Here is a 20,425-nt window from a genome sequence, read left to right on the forward strand (position 1 = left end):
ATGAGCGGTTGCACGTCACCTCAGGGGCTGCAATCTCAAAGGAGATCGAGCCGAACGCCGGCCCCACACTCCGCGTGACTCACGACTCCGAGGATCCGGACTCCTCTCCGGACTCCGAACCCCCCGCGCCCCTGCCAATCGAATCCGATTGGGCGCCAATAATGGAGTTCACCGCCGTGGACATCTTTTAGCACTCGCCTTTTGGCGACATCCTAAATTCTCTCAAGTCTCTCTCTTTATCAGGAGAGCCCTGGCCGGATTACGGTCAGCGAGGATGGGATACGGACGATGAAGAAGTTCAAAGCCCACCCACCACCCACATTGTAGCCACTGTCGATGATTCAACCGACATGCTTGACTTCGGCTCTGAAGACATCGACGGTATGGACGACGATGTAGGAGACGAACAGGAACCAGCACCTGTAGGGCGCTGGAAGGCCACCTCGTCATATGACATATATATGGTGGATACTCCAAAAGATGGAGATGGCGATGGAATAGCGGGGGATGACACCTCCAAGAAACAGCCAAAGCGTCGGCGTCAGCGGCGCCGCTCTAAATCCCGCCAAAGCAAAAACGGTGATTCCGGCACGGGAGATAATACTACCCTGGATAGCGCCGAAGAACACCCACCACAGCAAGATTCGGCACAGGAAGATGGAGAAACCAGCCCTCATGGGAGAGCAGCAGACTGAGAGGTCGAGGACGATAACTATATGCCTCCCTCCGAAGACGAGGCAAGCCTCGATGACGACGAATTCGTCGTACCATCAGACCCCGCCGAACAAAAGCGTTTCAAACACAGGCTTTTAGCCATGGCAAGCAGCCTCAAGAAAAAGCAGCAATAGCTTAGAGCTGACCAAGATTTGCTAGCTGACAGATGGACTGAAGTCCTTGCAGCCGAAGAGTACGAACTCGAACGCCCCTCCAAGAGTTACCCAAAGCGCAGGCCGCTACCTCGATCAGAGGAGGAAGCACCTACATCACCAGCGCACGACATGACAGACCGGCCACCTCGCGGCTGCGACAGAGAGGCCTCTCGGCCCTCCACCCAAGCCATGTCCCGACGCCGCTCAACTAAGGCACGGGAAAATGCGCCAGACCTGCGAGATGTACTGGAGGATAAGGCAAGACAAACAAGATCGATCTACGGATCACGCAGGCGCCCTACGGCACGTGACGATGATCTTCACTCTGGATACAACAAATCCGGCCGGGCCGAACACAACAGACATAGCTCTTCCGAGCTGCATCGTGATATAGCCCAGTATAGAGGCGCCGCACACCCACTATGCTTCACGGATGAAGTAATGGATCATAAAATCCCAGAGGGTTTCAAACCCGTAAACATCGAATCATACGATGGCACAACAGATCCGGCGGTATGGATCGAGGATTATCTGCTTCACATCCACATGGCACGCGGCGATGATCTACACGCCATCAAATACCTCCCGCTCAAACTTAAAGGACCGGCCCGGCATTGGCTTAACAGCTTGCCAGCAGACTCAATCGGTTCTTGGGAGGACCTGGAAGCCGCATTCCTCGACAACTTCCAGGGCACTTACGTGCGACCACCGGATGCCGACGACTTAAGCCACATAATTCAGCAGCTAGAGGAATCAGCCAGGCAATTCTGGACACGGTTCCTAACAAAGAAAAAGCAGATAGTCGACTGTCCGGACGCAGAGGCCCTAGCAGCCTTCAAGCATAACATTCACGATTTGTGGCTTGCATGGCACCCGGGACAGGAAAAGCCGAAATCTATGGCAGCCCTCACGACACTCATGACCCGCTTTTGCGCGGGAGAAGACAGCTGGCTAGCTCGCAGTAACAACTTATCAAAGAACCCTGGTAATTCGGATACCAAGGACAAAAGTGGCAGGACACGTCAGAATAAGCAAAAACGCCGCGTTAGCAGCGACAGCAATGAAGACACGGCAGTCAATGCCGGATTCAGAGGCTATAAATCCGGTCAGCGGAAAAAGCCATCCAAAAAGAATACTCAGGGCCCGTCCAGTTTGGACCGAATACTCGACCGCTTGTGCCAGATACATGGCACCCCCGAAAGGCCAGCCAATCACACTAACAGGGATTGTTGGGTGTTCAAGCAGGCAGGCAAGTTAAGAGCCGAAAACAAAGACAAGGGGCTGCACAGCAACGACGAGGAGGAGGCCAGGCCACCGAACAACAATGGATAGAAGGGCTTTCCCCCACAAGTGCAGACGGTGAACATGATATACGCAACCCATATTCCCAAGAGGGAGCGGAAGCGTGCGCTACGGGACGTATACGCGATGGAGCCAGTCGCCCCAAAGTTCAACCCATGGTCCTCCTGCCCGATCACTTTTGATCGAAGGGACCATCCCACTAGCATCCGTCATGGCGGCTTCGCCGCATTGGTTCTCGACCCAATCATCGACGGATTTCATCTCACAAGAGTCCTCATGGACGGCGGCAGTAGCCTGAACCTGCTTTACCAGGATACAGTGCGGAAAATGGGCATAGATCCCTCAAGGATTAGGCCCACAAAAACGACCTTTAAAGGCGTTATACCAGGTGTAGAAGCCAACTGTACAGGCTCAGTAACACTTGACGTGGTCTTCGGATCCCCGGACAATTTCCGAAGCGAAGAGTTAATCTTCGATATAGTCCCGTTTCGCAGTGGCTATCACGCCCTGCTCGGACGAACCGCATTCGCAAAGTTCAATGCGGTGCCGCACTACGCATATCAAAAGCTCAAGATGCCAGGCCCTCGAGGAGTAATCACGGTCAATGGAAACAGCGAACGCTCCCTCCGTACGGAGGAGCACACGGCGGCTCTCACAGCGGAAGTACAAAGTAGCCTTCTTAGGCAATTCTCCAGTCCAGCTATTAAAAAGCCAGACACCGCCAAGTGCGCCCGGAGTAACCCACAGCAGGACCGCCTGGCATGCTCTGAGCAAGCGTAGCAATGCGGCCCTAACCCCAGCTCTCGCGACATAGCGAAACCAGTGTCTCGCATACATAACTACGCCCTTGAAATACCATGGGCACAGGGGAAGGGGCACAATAACAGCACGCCCAAAATACGGCTTAAAATGTACTAGGGGCTGCCGGATTCTTTTTTTAATTTATTTCTTACTTTTAGGACTCCATACTTCGGACGACCTGTTCGGCAATTCGACTGCCGCACAAACGATGCAAGATCCAGGGAGGCAGACAAGCCATGCCGCATTATGGAACTCCCAGCTGGTCTCTGTTACGAGCGGTATACGTGTTTTGAATACAATTCCATGGCCTGCCCCTGGTCAGGACATGTTAAATAGTCCAATATCTTTTTGCTTATCGCACTATTTGTATTGTTCAGCTTTGATAAATAGCCTCTCTATAAACAATGCATAGCTTTTTGTCTATTTTTCGCATTATCCTCTTTTCACATATATGTTTATTAAATGACATGATTGCACCCGTACACCATGGTACGGCAAACACGCCAGGGGCTTCAGTACCCCTCATTATGGTGTGAGAAGTCCGTACACTTTCACAAGTGCGGCACCCCGAACTTATAGCACTATATGCATCGGCTCCGAATCATGATTTGGGTCAATAGTTGGGTTTGCCTGGCTCCTATGTTTTGGTGCCTTACGTTCCTCTATATCGGCTAAGGTAGCACTAGGAGAACCACTACGATTGTGCCCCGGTTCAGCTGGGTTAAGCACCTCAGTGGAGAAAGCTAAAACTGACTGTCATGATGAGGCGAGAGACCGGTCGCTGTTCGAGAGGTTTTTCGAGTCCCTAAAGACTTATGCCGCTTCGAGCGAGGAGCTGTCTTTGTCCGGCCAAGGCGTGGATCGCCCCGAACTCGGTCTTCCGAACTAGGGGCTTCGCCGAAATTTAAAATTATAGAGTTCTATGGCTAAGTGAGAGTGTTCAAGCATTATAGTCCGATTGCCTGGTTCGTTGTGCTGACCGCCTCCCTCAAAGGACCCAACTATGGGAAAAAGAGCGCTCAGGTTTATCCCGAACACCCCAGCACTAGTGGCATGGGGGCAGAAGCCGACGACTGGCCATCTCTCAATTTTTTGATAAACGGCCGCATAGAAAGTAATATTTTAAATTCAATAAGCATTGCTTAGCGCATATGAACAAGTTTTCAGCGCACATGATAAACACGAGCGAGTTCATTCAAAAATCACATCCTTGGTACATTCATCCGCCACAAGGCACGCACCTGTAAGAACATCCTTGTAGTATTTCTCGGGCTTGCGATGCTCCTTCCCCGGTGGCGGCCCGTCCTTCACAAGCTTCTCACCGTCCAGCTTACCCCAGTGCACCTTTGCACGGGCAAGGGCCCGACGGGCACCTTCGATGCAGACGGAGCGCTTGATGACCTCGAGCCTCGGACAGGCCTCCACCAGCCGCCGCACCAGCCTGAAATAGCTCCCAGGCAGGGCCTCTCCGGGCCACAGCCGAACTATGAAGCCCTTCATGACCTGTTCGGCCGCCTTGTGGAGCTCGACCAGCTGTTTCAGCTGGTCGCTCAAGGGCACAGGGTGTCTGGCCTCAGAATACTAAGACCAGAACACCTTCTCCGTTGAGCTGCCCTCTTCAGCTCGGTAGAATGCGGCGGCGTCGGATACGCTACGGGGAAGATCTGTGAATGCCCCTGGAGAGCTCCGGATTCGGGTAAGTAACAAGTAGTTTACTTTTATATTTCTGCTTTGCATAAAGAATGCCTTACCCGCTGCTATCTTCCTCATCTCCTCCAACTCTTGGAGGGCCTTTTGGGCTTCAGCCTTGGCAGACTTGGCAGTCTCAAGGGCCGTTGCGAGCTCGGATGCTTGCACCTTTGACTCATGCTCCAAACTCTCATGTTTTTTCATGAGAACCTGAAGCTCTTGCTGAACCTCGCCGACCTGAGCCCCAAGTCTGTCTCGCTCGGTGCGCTCCAGGGCCATTTTCTTTTCGGCCTCAAACAGCGCCTGCTTAAGGGTCGCCACCTCAATCGTGGCCCCTAAAATAAGCAGTACAATCCTGTTATCTTTTTGCAATCACACCTTTTTATAGGCACTTTTTCTGTAAGGTATTTCTTACCTTCTTTCTCCTCGAGCCGCCGCTTGGCAAGGCCGAGCTCTTGCTTGGTCCGCTCGAGGTCCTGCTTCAGGACACCCACCTCCGCAGTCAGTGCGGCGGTGGAGAGCAGCGAAGCCTGCATACGCATATTGACTCTTTTTTGTTAGACTCCTGCGATATTTAATAGATCCTCTATTCGGCTTTTCTTTCCGAACGCCAAACAGAGCATCAGGGGCTACTGTCTATGCGGTAATATTTTTACTTACCTCGAAGCCTGTTAGAAGGCTAGCGCAAGCTTCAGTCAGTCCGCTCTTGACGGAATGAACCTTCTGGATCACCGTACTCATAATAGTACGGTCCCCCTTGTCGATGGAGGCGCCGTCGAGCACCTCCAGCAGATTGTCCGGCACCTCCGGTTGGACGGAGGCCGCCGGCTCAGAAGGCTTGCTCCTCTTGGAAGGAGTTCGCCTACCGCGGTCCGGAACTGTGGAAGATTCCGGCGCGGTGTCCGGCACAAAGCCGGACTTGGAGCCCTGGGGGGCCTTATCCCCTCCACTCCTGGAGTCCAGGAGGTTGCCTTGCGGCTCCTCCGGGACCACCTCCTCCTGCCCCGGAGCTTGTCACGACGCCACTTCGGCGTCGTCTGCAGTGCGGGGGGAGACAGCGGGCGGAACTGAGTTCATGTCCAATGAGTCCAGGGAGCCGCCCGACGATTCGTTGAATTCGGCCCGGGGCGAGCTGCATAATCACGTTCGACATTAGGGGAAGCTGTGCAACAAAGGAACATCATGAGTTACTCTGATATCCGAACTTACGATTTCGCCGGACGCTTGGCCCTGTTTGGCCACTCCTCTCCGCCCTCTTCGGCGTCGGGGGAGTAGTCCGGCGGAGGGGTCTTCCTTTTCCTAGACCCCTCGGCCTCCCCCGTTGGGGGGGGGGGGGGAATTCCTCTTCTCTCCTCCCTCCGCTGGGGGGGGAGAGTTTTCTTCTTCCTCCTCCTCGTTTTCACGGGAAGAGGGCGTCTCGGACTCGTCAGATGACGAGTCCGACACCACCATGTTACGGGCACTCTCTCGAGTCCCCGTGGTCTTCTTCTTCTTGGCCTTCTTCTCCGGCACCACATAAGGCGCCGGAACCAGCAGCTTCACTAGTAAAGCTGGGGCTGGGTCTTCGGGCAGCGAAGCCGGACAGTTAATCAGTCCGGATATCGCTCGCCAAGCCTGTCAAAGGTAAGGGAGTTTAGATCCCGCATAGAGTCAAACTATGAAAAAAGCTTAACATCCTGTAAAAGGTGAAGATAGCTTACCTCGCTAGCATGACGCTGCGAGCTGTATCCGCGGTCCTCGAAAGCGGATGCGGGAGCCTCGGCGCCCTTGAATAGCACCTTCCAGGCATCTTCGTACGATGTGTCGAAGAGCCTGCTAAGGGTTTGGTGCTACGCCGGGTCGAACTCCCACAGATTAAAATCCCATTGTTGGCACGGGAAGATCCGGCGGACGAGCATAACCTGGATTACATTAACAAGCCGGATTGGCTTGTTCACCAGGGACTGGATGCATGTTTGCAATCCGGTCACCTCTTTTTCGTCACCCCACGACAGGCCCGTCTCTTTCCAGGACATAAGCCGCGTGGGGGTCCGGATCGGAACTCGGGGGCTGCGATCCAGTTCGGATCGCGTGGCTCGGTGATGTAAAACCACCCGGATTACCACCCCTTTAGGGTCTCCACAAAAGAGCCCTCGAACCATAGGACGTTGGCCATCTTGCCCGCCATGGCGCCTCCGCACTCCGCCTGGCTGCCGCGCACCACCTTGGGCTTGACATTGAAGGTCTTGAGCCAGAGGCTGAAATGAGGGCGGACGCGGAGGAAAGCCTCGCACACGACGATAAACGCCGAGACGTTGAGGATGAAGTTCGGGGCCAGATCATGGAAATCCAGGCCGTAGTAGAACATGAGCCCCCGGACAAATGGGTGGAGTGGAAAACCCAGTCCGCGGAGGAAGTGGGGAAGAAATACTACCCTCTCATGGGGCCTTGGGGTGGGGAGAAGCTGCCCCTTTTCGGGAAGCCGGTGCGTGATGTCCTTAGACAAGTATCCGGCCTTCCTTAGCTTCTTGACTTGGCCCTCCGTAGCGGAGGAGACCATCCACTTGTCTCCCGCTCCGGACATTGCTGGAGAAGGTTGAGGTGGGAAGTGCGGGCTTGGGCGCTGGAGCTCGAGTGCGCAGGAGATGGATAGGCAAAGGAGGAAGAAGGTGTAGGTAAAAAGGTGGATCCTTATCCCCTTATATGGGCGGATGCGGTTGTGCGTCCCCACCAGCCTAGTAAAACTCGCTTGCCTCCCAAGCGTCGTGATAAATGGCGCGGTTGGGTTACCCACGTCCGTATTGATGAGAATCCCGTAAAGGGGGTACACGATCTCTGCTTTGTCAAGACGTGCCAAGGAAACCGCCTCGCAAAACGTGCTGAGGTGGAAAAGTAAAAACGATTCGAGTAAAGGACTTGGCCATAGTGTGATGACGCACTGCGGAATATGTCAGCAGATTTGATTTGTGTTTATATCATTCTCTCTATGGCAATATGTGGAAACTTATTTTGCAGAGCCGGACACTACTCTTGGTGTCTACGATCTTCTATGAAGGACTTGGAGGAGGAACCCGCCTTGCAATGCCGAAGACAATCTGCGCGCTGGACTCGTCGTCATTGAAGCCTGGTTCTGGGGCTACTGAGGGAGTCCTGGATTAGGGGGTGTTCGGGTAGCCGGACTATACATTCAGCCGGACTCCAGGACTATGAAGATACAAGATTGAAGACTTCGTCCCGTGTCTGGATGGGACTTTCCTTAGCGTGGAAGTCAAGCTTGGCGATGCGGATATTCAAGATCTCCTACCATTGTAACCGACTCTGTGTAACCCTAACCCTATCCGGTGTCTATATAAACCGGAGGGTTGTAGTCCGTAGGACATCAACTCCATATACAACAATCATACCATAGGCTAGCTTCTAGGGTTTAGCCTCCTTGATCTCGTGGTAGATCTACTCTTGTAGTACCCATATCATCAATATTAATCAAGCAGGAGTAGGGTATTACCTCCATCGAGAGGGCCCGAACCTGGGTAAAATCATCGTGTCCCTTGTCTCCTGTTACCATCCGGCCTTGACGCACAGTTCGGGACCCCCTACCCGAGATCCGCCGGTTTTGACACCGACAGCGGGGGTGTTCGAAGAAGACGCGTATTCACACTTAATCCAACGTCTTGGTCCTAATAAGGAGGTGATGACGCAGCGAACTAGGCAACCGGACTATAATGCTTTAACACTTTCACTTAGCCATAGGAGTTTGACAGTGGGGCTACTATATAGCCCCTGGTGGCTCCGCACTCATCCGAATTCGGGGTGGGTACATGCCTGGCCGGGAAACGGCCATTCGTTAAGGCGGAGGAATTCTAACATTCCGATAGGTCATCGAGTGGTTGACCTGTCTCACGCTATATCATGACAGTCAGTTTTCGGCTTTCTCTACTGAGGTGCTTGTTCGGATGAACCAGGGCACAATCACAGTAGTTCTCCTGGTGCCGCCTTAGCCGATAGAGCGGAACGTAAGGCAGCAAAACACAGGAGCTGGGCAAACCCAACATTTGACCAAAGACATGATTCGGAGCTGATGCATATAAGGCCAAACTCGCGACGTCGAACACTCCCTAAGGTATTCGGTCTTTATGGTGTAAACCGGGCCTAAACAGTGCCCTTTGTAAGAAGCCCCTGGTGTCCAGGTACATGCATTATTCTGACGTGGCCACATGCCAAGACGTCAGCATCCTTCTCAATTGTACTGAGAATCCGAGGGATGTGTATCAACAAGAGACAGTAAAAAAGGTTTACGCAGGGTCTTAATCTAAAAAGAATCCTTGGAACGGGTCCGTGCTGCACGTCCGCGCCTGTGTCTCTGTTGTGCCGTATCCTGGACGGGTGTAGCACGATGGTCATCTGTAAAAGAGAGAAACTTAGGTGAAAAGTTGTCGTGCAAAAAGGTGGGTTTAAAGAAACCATGTACAATTCAATATGAGTAAAAATTGCCACTTGTCTGCGCGTGTTGAGCCCCTTGTATTTGTAATAGGGGTATGGCCATCAAGCCTGTATGAATTACATATAGCTGCGCCGGACTCATCTAACCGTGTCCATGGTCTTGACGACCTATCAAATGCTTTAGTTGGTGAGGCCGTTTTTAGTGTGCGGCTGTCAAGGCAGTCGCACTCTCTTCGGTGCGCAAGGATCGCTCAATATTTCCATTCACTGTAATGATGCCACGTGGACCGGGCATCTTAAGCGTGAGGGAAGCGTAATGCGGTATTGCATTAAAGCGAGCGAAAGCTTCGCGTCCAAGTAGTGCTTGATAGCCACTTTGGAACGGAGCAATGTGGAATGTTAAATTTTCGCTACAGAAGTTATCGAGAAAGCCGAATATAACCTCTAGTAGCAGGGAGCCCGTGCAATGAGCCCCTGGGCCTGGCGTTATTCCTTTAAAGGTAGTATTGTTGTGGCAAATTTTCGTTGGGTCTATCCCCATTTTGCAGATTGTGTCCTGATATATCAGGTTGAGACTGCTGCCACCATCCATCAGGACTCGTGTGAAATGGTATCCGTCAATTATTGGGTCTAATACCAAGGCAGCCCATCCTGCCCACCGGATACTTGCTGAGTAATCCTGATGGTCGAAAGTGATCGGTTGAGACGACCAGTGGCAGGACTCTGCGGTGATAGGCCCTTGGGCATATTTCTCTGGGAGTGCCGCTTTGTTTCTCCCCTTGATCGCGTGTAACACGTTCACTGTTTTGACTTTTGGTGGAAATTTCTTTTGTTCCCCAGTGTCTTGCTTGAGAGGCTCATCCTCATCTTCGCTTGGTGTATCCTCCCCCTTGTGTACGGCGTTGAGCTTGTCGGACTGCTTGAAGACCCAACATTCTCTGTGGGAATGATTTGCAGGTTTATCGGGGGTTCTATGGATCTGACATATTTGGTCCAGAATTTTGTTTGGCTGGACAATTCATCTCTGGCGCCTTTAGAGGGCGGCTTTTGCTGACCTGGCCGAGAGCTTCTGAATCCGGCGTTTACCGCCGTGCTCTTCGGGTTGTCTTCTTTATTCTGGCGCTTATTATTTTTGCTGCGCCGTGATTTCCCGTTTCCATCTCTAACTTTGGATGTACTGGGTTTGTTGGTGCTACATCTGGCTAGCCCGCTATCCTCACCCACACAAAAGCGGGTCATGAGGCTTGTTAATGCTGCCATTGTTCTCGGCTTTTCTTGGCCGAGGTATCTGGCAAGCCATTCGTCGCGGATGGTATGCTTAAAAGCTGCCAAGGCTTCGGCGTCCAGACAGTCGACTATTTGGTTCTTTTTAGTAAGAAACATATTCCAAAGCTTTCGGGCTGACTCTCCAGGCTGTTGAGTTATATGACTCAAATCGTCCGTGTCCGGAGGTCGGACATAAGTCCCTTGAAAATTTGCCCGAAAAGCGTCTTCAAGCTCTTCCCAGCTGCCAATGGAGCTTTCGGGGTGGCTTTTAAGCCAGTGCCGAGCTGGCCCTTTGAGTTTGAGGGGTAAATACTTAATGGCATGGAGATCATCTCCTCGAGCCATATGGATATGGAGTATATAGTCCTCAATCCAGACCCAGGGTCTGTTGTTCCGTCTTATGCCTCTATGTTTACGGGTTTGAATCCCTCTGGAAATTCATGGTCCAGCACCTCATTCGTGAAACATAGGGGGTGTGCGGCACCCTTGTATCTGGGTGTACCGCATTGTTCGAATGTTTGTTGTGTTGCATCGTATGCTAGAGTGCGCTTGCGTGGTCCATAGATGGATCTGGTCGTGCCGTCCTTTTGATGCGAGCCCTCGTGTGGATCGCGTATTGGCTTATGTGCGGCGTTGTTTGCCGCTCTATGTTGGCCGTGAGGTCATCTATCCGGCTAGATGGCCATTTTAGTTTTTGGTTCCGGGGGATCTAAGGCCTCCTCATCGAATTCAGGTAGCAACTTCCGCTTCGGGTAGCTCTTGGTGTGGCGATTACCACCGTACTTCGCTGCTGAGTTGAGTACTTTACTCCATCTGATTCGGAGTGTGTCTTGCGCATCCTTGAGCCTTTGCTTCTACTTTTTTAGACTCCTCGCGGTGGCAACAAGCCTTTGACGGGCATTATGTTGCTCAGGGTGTTTGTCTGGTGTGATGTCGTTCGGACTATTATCTTTGACAGAGTCGGGTTGTTCGGTTTGATTCTCCATGTTGCCGTGGTCCGGCGATGGTTCACCCTGCTCTAACGCTGGGTCTACATGATCGTTGTTTCTGCCGAGGCATGGTTTGGAGTGGCGCTTACGTCGCCGCTTTGACTGCTTCTCGAGGGGACAACCCTTCGTTGGGTCCTTCCGTTCCTCGTCATCGTCGTCTTTTGGTGTGTCCACCATGTATACGTCATGTGATGAAGTGGGTGTCCAGTGCCCTGTTGGCAGTGGTTCCTGTTCGTCTCCTGCATCGTCGTCCATACCGTCGATGTCTTCAAAGTCGGAGTCGAGCATGTCGGTTAAGTCATTGACAGTGGCTACTAAGTGGGTGGTGGGTGGGCGGCGAATTTCTTCATCATCCGCACCCCAATCCTACCGTACATAGTTCGGCCAGGACTCTCCTGACAAGGAGAGAAACATTAATGAGTTCAGCATGTCGCCGAAGGGCGAGTGCTGAAAGATATCCGCGGAGGTAAACTCCATGATCGGCACCCAACCGGATTCGATAGGAACGGGCGCAGGCGGTTCGGAGTCCGTGGCCGGAGAAGTATCCGGCAGTTTAACAACACGGCTCTCGTGAAGGGTAAGATCGATATTCGGCTCGATCGTCGTTGAGGGTAAGGCCTCCGTGGCGGGGTCCATCCACCTGTCCATGGACGACGCAATTGGCTCCGGATTGAGGATCGGAGCGGCTGCCGGTGCGATCTCCTGAACACTGTCTGATGGTAGAGCTAAACCGTACTCATCGTGACCGCGTGACGCACAAGGCAGAGGCTCGAATCCGTTGAAGTTCAAGTCTCCGCGGATATCGGCCGTGTAGTTTAATCTTCCAAACCTGACCTGGTGGCCAGGGGCGTAACTTTTGATCTGCTCCAGATGGCCAAGCGAGTTGGCCCGCAGTGCGGAGCCGCCGAACACAAAGATCTGTCCGGGGAGAAAAGTCTCACCCTGGACTGTGTCGCTATCGATGATCGTAGGAGCCATCAAGCCTAACGGCGACGACATAGAGGAACTCTCAATGAAAGCACCAATGTCGGTCTCAAAACCGGCGGATCTCGGGTAGGGGGTCCCGAACTGTGCGTCTAAGGCAGATGGTAACAGGAGGCAAGGGACATGATGTTTTACCCAGGTTCGGGCCCTCTTGATGGAGGTAAAACCCTACGTCCTGCTTGATTGATATTGATGATATGGGTAGTACAAGAGTAGATCTACCATGAGATCAGAGAGGCTAAACCCTAGAAGCTAGCCTATGGTATGATTGTATGTTATTGTTGTGTCCTATGGACTAAAACCCTCTGGTTTATAGACACCGGAGAGGGTTAGGGTTACACAAGGTCGGTTACAAAGGAGGAGATATCCACATCAGTACTGCCTATCTTGCCTTCCACGCCAAGTAGAGTCCCATCCGGACACGAGACGAAGTCTTCAATCCTGTATCTTCATAGTCCAATAGTCCGGCCAAAGGATATAGTTCGGCTGTCCGGAGACCCCCTAATCCAGGACTCCCTCTCCTACCGAGTGGTGAGCCAGCCTCCCACTCGGGGGCTTAGCTGCAGTCCAGTACTCGCCTAAGTTTGTAAAATCCTACCGAGTGGTGAGCAATCCTCCCACTCGGAGGCTTAGCTGCAGTCCGGTACTCGCCTAAGTTTGTAAAATCCTACCGAGTGGTGAGCCAGCCTCCCACTCGGAGGCTTAGCTGCAGTCCAGTACTCGCCTAAGTTTGTAAAATCCTACCGAGTGGTGAGCCAGCCTCCCACTCGGAGGCTTAGCTGCAGTCCAGTACTCGCCTAAGTTTGTAAAATCCTACCGAGTGGTGAGCAATCCTCCCACTCGGGGGCTCAGCTGCAGTCCAGAATTCGCTTAAGTTTGTAAAATACTACCGAGTGGTGAGCAATCCTCCCACTCGGGGGCTTAGATGCAGTCCAGTACTCGCCTAAGTTTGTAAAATCATACCGAGTGGTGAGCAATCCTCCCACTCGAGGGCTTAGCTGTAGTCCAGTACTCGCCTAAGTTTGTAAAATCCCACCGAGTGGTGAGCCAGCCTCCCACTCGGGGGCTTAGCTGCAGTCTAGTACTCGCCTAAGTTTGTAAAATCCTACCGAGTGGTGAGCAATCCTCCCACTCAGGGGCTTAGCTGCAGTCCAGAACTCGCCTAAGTTTGTAAAATCCTACCGAGTGGTGAGCAATCCTCCCACTCGGGGGCTTAGCTGTAGTCCAGAACTCGCCTAAGTTTGTAAAATCCTACCGAGTGGTGAGCCAACCTCCCACTCGGGGGCTTAGCTGCAGTCCATTACTCGCCTAAGTTTGTAAAATCCTACCGAGTGGTGAGCAATCCTCCCACTCGGGGGCTTAGCTGCAGTCCAGAACTCGCCTAAGATTGTAAAATCCTACCGAGTGGTGAGCAATCCTCCCACTCGGGGGCTTAGCTGCAGTCCAGAACTCGCCTAAGTTTGTAAAATCCTACCGAGTGGTGAGCAATCCTCCCACTCGGGGGCTTAGCTGCAGTCCAGTACTCGCCTAAGTTTGTAAAATCCTACCGAGTGGTGAGCAATCCTCCCACTCGGGGGCTTAGCTGCAGTCCAGTACTCGCTAAGTTTGTAAAATCCTACCGAGTGGTGAGCAATCCTCCCACTCGGGGGCTTAGCTGCAGTCCAGTACTCGCCTAAGTTTGTAAAATCCTACCGAGTGGTGAGCCATCCTTCTCCTTTGGAGCTGCGCCACAAATACAACGTACGCTCCATCCCTATCCGCTAGGACGACGAGGGGCAGGTCAAATGCAACCTTCTCCTTCGAGCTACGCCACAAATACAACATACGCTCCATCCTTGTCCGCAAGGACGACGAAGCGCAGGTCGACTGCAACCTTCTCCTTCGAGCTACGCCACAAATACAACGTGCGCTCCATCCTTGTCCGCAAGGACGACAAGGCGCAGTTCGCTCCAAATAGGGAGCAGATTCCAAAAGCAATGACAAGCATATTCAAAAGTAGTTCGGATAAATCCTAAAGTTTCAAGCGACAAATCAAAAGTATTCGAGCATCAAGCCCGAAGGAGTTTAATGGTTACAGGAACCACTCGGCATTCCGAGGCAAATTTAAGACTGGTTTAAATCTCATAGTTTGTTCACTCGGCAGGAGGAGGGCTGGCGGGTTCGACGAATTCGTCCAAGTCGATTCCATCTGCGATCCGAGTGGCAGCAGCGATGAAAGTCTCCATAAAGGACTGGAAGTCATGCCTTTTGGTGTTGGCGACCTTGATCGCCGCCAGCTTATCTTCACGAGCTTCCTTGTAGTGGACCCTTACCAAGGACAATGCCACGTCAGCACCACACCGGGCAGAGGACTTCTTCCATTCTTGCACTCGACCAGGAATCTCGTTGAGCCAAGTCATCAGAGACTCGAGGTCATTTTGAAGCGTCACCCTTGGCCAGAGTGATGAGTCAATCCGTGAAACCACCACCTTCAGACGAGCAAGGTAACTTGTGACGCTGGCGACTCGGGATTCCAGTCGAAGCACGTTCATGGCAGCTTCATCGCCGACCGGAGAAATGATAGGGTCTAAACCCGTCTCGATCCTTCCGGTTTCCTTGTCAAAGTTTTGGCAGAATTCTACAGTCAAAGAGTTAGTGATTCGACTGGACAAGATTAACTTGCAAGCAATAAAGCAGTCGGATTAAAAGGAGTACCTTCCAGCATAAGATAGAGCTTCTTAGCAAGAGTTCTCAGATAGGCTTCCGTGTCATTTCTCTTACAGACCGCGGACTCCAGCTTCTCATTCAGAGAAATCTTATCCTTCTTCAGACGAGTTACCTCTCGGTTGGACTCATTGAGAGAGGACTTCAGCTTGTTTACTTCTCCTTCCAACGCTTCGACCGAAGCCAGCTTCTAGTCTGCAAGGGCAGTCTTATCCTGAGCTTCCTTTTACGCAGTGGCAAGGTCCGAGTCCTTCTTCTCCAGAGCCAACCTCATTTTCTCTGCAAAAAGAAGCAATCAGATCAAACAAGAGATCGAAGAAATATCTTAAAAGATGATCGACGTAAATAGTCAACAGGCAGTTACCTTCCATACCAGCAGCTTCGTCTTGAGCTTTCTTCAACTTTTGTTGGGCCAGCTCCAAGTCGAGGTTGAGGTGCCTCTGCTTCTCCTCAAATTTGGCAAACTTAGAAATGAGAGTACAAGATTTCTGCAGAAGGAAAAAGACATGTCAATCGACAAGATCAAATATTATTTACGGCCGAGTGAATAAAACTCAAAAGTTTACTCAGACCCCAGCCGACTGCCCGTAGTCGACCGCGGTCTCGGGGACTACACCCAGCGGGTGCACTGGTGTGCCCCCATTGATTCAGACCCCACTCGACCGGTCCGCCCAGGTCGAGTAAAAAAAGAGAAGTAAGAGAAAAGAACTATTCAGACCCCGGCCGACTGCCGGCAGTCGACCGCGGTCTCAAGGACTACACCCAGTGGGTGCACTTGACGTGCCCCCACTGGTTTGGATCCCATTCGACCGGTCTGCCCAGGTCGAGTGGAAGAAAAGAAAGAAAAAGTACTCAGACCCCAGTCGACTGCCCACAATCGACTGCGGTCTCGGGGACTACACCCAGTGGGTGCACTTAGCGTGCCCCCACCGGTTCGGATCCCACTCGCCAGGCCGAGTGGAAGAGCGCAGATGCCAAAGACAACAAAACACACCCAGTGGGTGTATAGATTTGATGCAAACAATAAGAGATTGTATGAAAGAAAATATTTCAGGTAGCATATCCTAATAGAACAAGGTCAGTCGGAAGCCTACTTACCTGGACATTGGCCCGGAGAGCCGCGCTGGCATCATAAGCAGCCTGGCTATTCTCATGCACCGTCTTCATCCGCTCCATCATCATGTTAGCCTGATGGATGGCCTCCGCAGCCGCATCCGACTGAATTTCCGAAACATGGTAGTTGGTGAAGAAGGGGGCAGACGACCCAGGTGCGGTAGCTTGGAGCTCTGAAGCGTGAGGTTGGAGGACTGAAGAAAACACCGGTACAATCGACGGTGCAGGGTGCTCACTCGACAATGGGGAAGCGAAGGTTACGGAGGCTCCACCTGCATCTTCAGATTGGCGGTCGGTTGGTGTTATCACCGGTCCCTGCTGACACGTCTTGCCAGCTGCTACTTTTTTGTTCTTCCTGGGCCTAGGGGCCACATCTTCATCATCATCCGGAAGATCGATGACGTTGGGCGGGGCTTCAGATAGATCAGCCGACCCAAGTGAATTGCCAGAATTTAATCGACCCAATAATCAAGGACAAGATCATGAGAGTTTTACCTGGGTTGGAGGTAACCGCGTCTTCCATTTCCTCATCTCGGTACTGGTAAGAAGAAGTTCCAGAGGTAGCAGCGCTGAAAATGTCAACATTCAGTCGGTTATGTTCTGTTGCTCGAGTCGACCAAAAGATCGGGTCAGATGATTACCCGGAGATGGTGGGGATGGTCACTTTGATTCTGGGAAAAGCCTTCGGTGGTTTGGAGGAGGTGGCCGTCAATGCTTTCGGCATAGTAGGCGGCACAGTCTTGAGTTGTTTCGGTACCTTCTTAGTCGGCGTCGGGGAAGACGTCCGAGGGCGCTTCGAAGATGGCCCAGTCGGCGCGGCCGCCAGGTCAGGGGTGCTCGCCGGGTCGTGAGCGTGCTTGGACCTCCTCTCTCTGCGAGGAGGCGAGTCGACCTCTTATTCATCGCTCGAGTCATTGCTCTCCTCGTCCTCCTCTGCATCCGAGTGCCACTCGCCACTCTCGCCCCCGCTTGCCCCTTCCTCGACGTGTTGCTCCTACACTCCATTGGGCATTGAGTACATGTCAATAAGAGCCTGAAAGGACAATGAACGAAAGAAATACAGTCGACCATCAACAAGATGTTACACAATGAATCGAGAAGATACTTGGCAATCCAAAATCATACCTGTTTCGGTTGGTGTGAATGGTCGAATGGAATCACCCTCCTAGACCCCTGAGGGTTATCTTTGTTGCTGGTGATTCCTCTCAGCCACTTCTCCACCGTGTCTTCACTAACGTCCTCCGGGTGGATCCGAGTGGAGTCCTCGAGTCCCGAGTACATCCACATCGGATGGTCACGGGCTTGGAGCGGTTGGATGCGTCGACTGAGAAAGACCTCCAGCAGGTCCATACCAGTCACTCCGTCGCGGACAAGTTGGACGACCCGCTCGACCAACGCCTTCACTTGCGCCTTCTTTTCTGGGATCACCCTCAAGGAGGAGGGCTTCTCCACTCGATCCAAAGAAAAGGGGGGAAGTCCAGTTGACTGACCCGGGGTCGGCTGGTCCTTGCAGTAAAACCAGGTCGACTGCCAGCCCCGGACCGAGTGGGGAAGGATCATAGCTAGGAAGGTGCTCTTGTTCCTCATTTGGATTCCATGTCCCTCGCACATCTGTATCACTTGCGTCCTCTCATCATTCGGGTTGGCCTTCTTGACCAACTGGGAGCGACATGTGAATATGTGCTTGAAGAGACCCCAGTGCGGTCGGCAACCCAAGAAATTTTCACACATCGACACGAAGGCAGCAAGGTACACGATAGTGTTTGGAGTAAAGTGGTGGAGTTGAGCCCCGAAGAAATTCAGAAAACCACGAAAGAAAGGGTGGGGAGGCAAAGAAAACCCGCGATCGACATGAGTGGCGAGGAGAACGCACTCACCCTCCCGCGGCTCGGTCTCGTTCCCCGGGAGCCGCGCCGATTCATGGGGGATTAGTCCCCCCTCAACCAGATTGTCGAGGTCGTCCTGGCTAATCATCGAGCGGATCCAATCGCCCTGGATCCAGTCCGGCGGCAGGCCAGACCTTGACGAGGATCCACCTCGGCTGGTCCGCTTTCCTTTTGCCTTCATCGTCGCCTTCTTCGCGCGCTCCAACACCACCGTATTCTCCTTCCCTATGGCAGTGAATCGAGTTCGAGCGGAGCTACGACACCGAGAGTGGAAGCAGGGGCAGCGGAGAAATCTGAGGAAGAAGAAGGAGAATGAGGGCGCGCTGTTCAAAAGCCCGGTCCGGTGCCTTTTATAAGGATGCTTCCGAGTGGCTGACTTGTAGGCCCGGACGATCTCATCAAATCCCGTAACAGTCGCGTGCATGATACGTGGCAAAAGGGTGGCGCGGGGATCGAGGCGACCTGCCTAATCCGTCCCGATTACCATGGCCTCCCCCGCCTGACGCGCTTCCCAAAATTCGAATCCCGCGAGATCCGCGGACAGCAGAGCAACTTGTCAGACGGAAGGCATCCTCCACATCATCACTCGAAGCTTTTCAGTAAAAGTTCACTCGACAAAAACTAACAATGGATCAAGGCGACTGAAAAAGAAGTTGGTGTCGTCACCTCAGTTCATTGATCCTGAACAAGATATACTCATAACAACGACAAATGAGTCGGAAGCGTTCTCAACTCCTTCCTCACTCAAACCCTGATCCATTTGGGGGCTAATGATGAAGCTATGTACCTAGGGTAGGGTCATGGATCTGTCCAAGATACCCTCCCCAAGGACATCTCTAAAAGAACCAGAAGTAGTCGAAGAAAAATCATCATCCACTCGACCATGAAGCTATGTTCCACTCGACAGTCTTGAAGACACTCGACCGTATGGACAATCACTCGACTACAAGAAGATCTTGAGCCACTCCACTCTGCAACGGTCGGGAATTAAGTCATAGCCTTAATGGTCATTATGTATCTTTATTGCAGGCGTTACCAGTAACGTCTCCATCTTTATGTACCTTAAACCCTTTGGTAACTGAGGGCGGGAGGGGTCTGGCGAACTCTATATAAGCCACCCCCCTCCTCAGGGACAAGGGTTCACCCCCTTTGTAACACACACGCATATAATCCAGTCGACCGCCTCCGGGCTCCGAGACGTAGGGCTGTTACTTCCTCTGAGAAGGGCCTGAAATCATAAAACTCGTGTGAAGAACTCCTCTATAGCTAGGATCTTGCCTCTACATTCCTCCCCCCCCCCCTATTCTACTGTCAGACTTAGAACCACGACATGTGTGATGAAGGGCATACGGTTTAGTTCAATTAACTGTTTGCGATTAGGCAACACATAAGAAACGGGCAGCCAGATGAAGGCGTGTGCGATACACATCATACGATTCACTAAGATGAACTGTTTGTGATTAGGCAACACAAAAGAAACGGGCAGCCAGATGAAGGTGTGTGCGATATAAAGCATATGGTTCACTCAGATGAACTGTTTGTGATTAGGAAACACAAAAGAAATGGTCAGCCAGATCAAGGTGTGTGTGATATACGGCATGCGGTTCACTCGGATGAACTGTTTGCGTTGACACAAGAGAACAGAAACGGTTCAACTTAACAAGACGTGTGTGTTGTGCGATGGGATTGCATGCGGTTCACTTGGCCGCTGTCATTAGTGTGTGACCTCTGTGGCAACCGTTCACTCCCCAGGCGCCTCTTCGTGTACCGTGGCAACCGTCCACCGACTCTTCGCCTTTCCCTCTTGATATGGAACTGCTGTCGCACGCTAGATCTTCCTCCCTCCTCCATTTTCCTTCACCCTTCCTTCTGCATTGTTTGATCATCTTCTCCATGAGGGAACAAGCCGGAAACGACCCCGTTATTCTTGCCCCAATCTAAATGATGGCGCAGTGGAGGAACTCATTGATCAGTGCGACGTCATCACCTCGGCAAGCATGGCAGGTTCGTTCAAGACCATTCTCGACTCAACTAATAACATCATTACAAGGAACCCAAGGGTTTAGGAGCGGTTTGATCTCCCCTATCTTCTTCGCCGTGACCCTGCTGACTGGCGCGGGGACGAGGGAAGCCTCGCCTTGTGTAAGTTGATGCCGCTTGATAATGATATGTATGATGTTAAGATGCCATTGCTTGAGGGCAAGGCTTGGGCAGGCGCAAATAGAGATTGAGTTGTTTATATTGGGTAGAACCACGAGTGGGAACTTGTGAATGTGTACACTCGTCACCGGGTTCCACTTCGAAAAATCTCATACGACTGCCCAGAGGTTGAGTACACCGGTATTCTACGTGAGTTCAAATACGATCATGCTGATTGTCTACGGAAGATAGCAATTTATCGAGT

The sequence above is a fragment of the Triticum urartu genome, chromosome 5A (genome assembly GCF_056163025.1).
Source record: "Triticum urartu cultivar PI428250 chromosome 5A, HENAU_Tu73, whole genome shotgun sequence".
Lineage (NCBI taxonomy): Eukaryota > Viridiplantae > Streptophyta > Magnoliopsida > Poales > Poaceae > Triticum > Triticum urartu.